Genomic DNA, 2,979 nt, shown 5'->3' with positions numbered 1-2,979 from the left:
TTTTAGATGGTTCCCAAAAAAAATAATTTATTTGTTCCAAACGAAAGGGGTAACATGAGAATAATAATAAAACATTGCAAAAGTAAAAGAATATAACTGACACCAATTTTTTTTCAACAACATTTTATAAATATAAGTGAAAATTGTATTCCCGCGTATAAATTAAAGTTGTATTGCTGATATTTCTTCATTGAACAGTCATTATCGCGGGAGATCTTGTGTGGTAGCAATTAGCAACGTTATACATAGTATGGTGAGGAGTTGGTCCGTTTTTATTATTACATTCCACCGCCAAGTTTATGAAGTCATTAATGCCATAAGGCTCCAACGATTCCTTAAAAATTTCAGCAAATTTTTCTACTATAATATGACCATCGCTCCTAGCAAATCCCAATTTATTTACTAAACAAAATATAAGTTTTGCGTTCATTTCATTCTCCTCAAGCCGCCACGGCAAAATTTTTTTCAATTCCTTAGGATCCACTCCTGTTTCTGTCTGGCATAATTTCGCACTTTCCTTTACTTTAGCGGCGAGTTCCGGTTTTAATACAACAACAGGCTGAAAATATTTAATTATATACGTGCATATTTATTTTTGATAAACTTATATATAAAACTAAAGATATATAAATAGATAGATATAATATAATATAATATAATAGCTTATTAAACTAAAAAGTGAAAATAAGTAAGTAAATTTTAGTACCATCATTTTTACCATAGACCTACTTTCCTATTCGTCATCAGTAAGTTATGTATGAAATATATATCTCCTTGCAAAATCTTATTTTAGCGAAAATCCCACTTTTTTGTAAAACAATATTAACTAACACTTCAAGTAAAGTAAAGTATACCGCTAAAAAAATGTAAACAACTTTTAAAATCATATACTGTGATTTTTATGCAATATTATACCTTATTGCTAAGAATATTCCATTCGCCGAGTAGATGTCAGCTTAGAATTCACGACATTCTACCGGCAAAAGCAAAAGGATTACAACGGCATTCGATAAAAAAATGCTTAATTTCATACAATAGCAAGTTATATATATTAACCACAATATTTTTGGCATGTTTAAAATTACGAAGTATCGTTTAAGAAATTACACATAAAGGCAGTGCGCAGGATACATCTAATTATTATATTTATTACATGTATGCATATCCAAGGTAGAGAAATTCGACAGACAATTCAATCCGTGCTATTTACCATCTACTTTATAAGACTATTGTCGTAGAAATTTTACGCTAGAATAACACTAGTACAGAATTATAATAATAAAATTTAAATTACCCTTTCTGCGAGGCACTGTGTATTGACAGCTATGGCCAATAACATTAAATGGTAAATCGTATTCATTTCTTTATTTTAGTTAAGGCAATATCAGTATCTATGCCTTCTAACAATAAACTGTATAATCATGCCGTACAGAATCTTTTTATATAGAACGTAATATTATGGCGATTGCCTTATCAAATTTTTTGTTCAATGCTATTAAAACAATAATTGGTTTTAGATATCAATGCACATTTTACATTTATTTCAATTTATTTCAACTTGTTTTTTATAACGAAACTCTAAGTGAATTCTTGACATATAACAATAATTTCAAATTGATGATGACAATTTAAAATTTCGTAGGCAACTTTTGTATTAAATTTTGAAGCGTTGACATGTCATAATAAATTTTTAAATCAAATCATTTAAGTTTCCTTTTCAATATTAATGATTAAATTTACACAATTGTGGTAGTTTTAAATAATTTTATTACCTAATAGTAACTATGCCGTTGTTCCACTAACTGGCAGGCCTACTCTTAATGCATGATGACCTCAAATTTTTGGTCTAATCTTTTGGTTTATTCTAACTGTAATGACAAATTGTTTTCCAAATGTTTTCGTACGCTTTTAATGAATCAAAAATATACATATCATTATCTGACTTCCGTTAACTATTATGGACAGTATCGTATTGTAAAAACTACGCTTGAAGATATTTCGTTATAACACCTATAACTATTAAACGTGTGATGAAATATAAACCCTTTTGGAATAACTCATGACTTGCCAAGTAAAGTTTTTATAGATACGATTTGAATTGTTCTCATTCTCGTAAGGTCATATAGATATTCATATCTTTTCTTGTCTCTCCTCTACAACTTTTCGGATAAAACAATAGTGGCGTCTATCTACTAAAGTGAAACTAACAAATTATGTTTTTACAATTAAATAATAATTTTGCAAATAGTTGTATTTATTCATAAAAATATTACACAGAAATCACTTAAAATAATAATATATTTATAATATATTCATGCTTAGTAATCTTAAAATAAAGAAACAAACAAAAAAGTGCATTAAATAATAAATTACACCAAAGAATATTTCCAAAGCGACAGTTTTTTGTGCAATTATTAGCTTTGACAATTTCTTATTCATCAACAATATTCGTACACCAGCCACTTGCAATTTTTAAATAAAGAACGTAAGTACTTTTTTTAATAAAGTCGTGAATTTTAGAATATGCTGATGTACTTGAAAGTAAACGTAATGTGTTTTTCGTCCCCAGCAAATAGAGACATTTCCTATGCATTTTACACAGCAAATTTACATATAACTTGCGATTTCGTTCAATAAATATATCTTTCCTCTCTTCTCTTAAATCGCTCGGTTCTATTCTCTCATCTAACCACATGCAATCGCACTGAATTTAGCAAATGACAAAATATCTTCCTAGAGGTTGCGTGAGCAAATGCGGAAACCTCGCCGTACGCCGTCAACCTCCATTTCGCCTCCTTCGGAGAAATATCGTGTCGCTCGCTCAGCGTAAGTTCCAGGATTATATAGTATAACAAGATGGACTGACAACTTCGCTAACGTCATTATGAGCTAAGGTCCTATAAGTAATTTATGAGAAAGCCTATATCAAACATTAAATGTTCTACGTATGAAATGATGAAATCAATCATTTCATTGAAT

The 2,979-nt window shown here is 29.3% G+C and overlaps 1 long non-coding RNA gene across 1 annotated transcript; it reads right to left on the bottom strand.

The window, feature by feature from the left end:
* Positions 1-1,462, bottom strand: LOC137927082 (uncharacterized). The gene is made up of 2 exons (XR_011107737.1): positions 1,295-1,462; positions 1-559 (listed from the first exon to the last, which is right to left on the bottom strand). It is a non-coding gene; the product is annotated as an uncharacterized lncRNA (long non-coding RNA).
* Between the last annotated feature and the right edge of the window lie 1,517 nt (positions 1,463-2,979).

This window comes from Battus philenor, unplaced genomic scaffold, assembly GCF_028537555.1.
Source record: "Battus philenor isolate CCGP_79_NKW_IND1 unplaced genomic scaffold, ilBatPhil1.0.hap1 SCAF_3, whole genome shotgun sequence".
In the NCBI taxonomy this organism is placed as follows: Eukaryota; Metazoa; Arthropoda; class Insecta; order Lepidoptera; family Papilionidae; genus Battus; species Battus philenor.
Note: the sequence above shows the minus strand (reverse complement) of the source record. Positions and strands in the feature narration are given on the sequence as shown.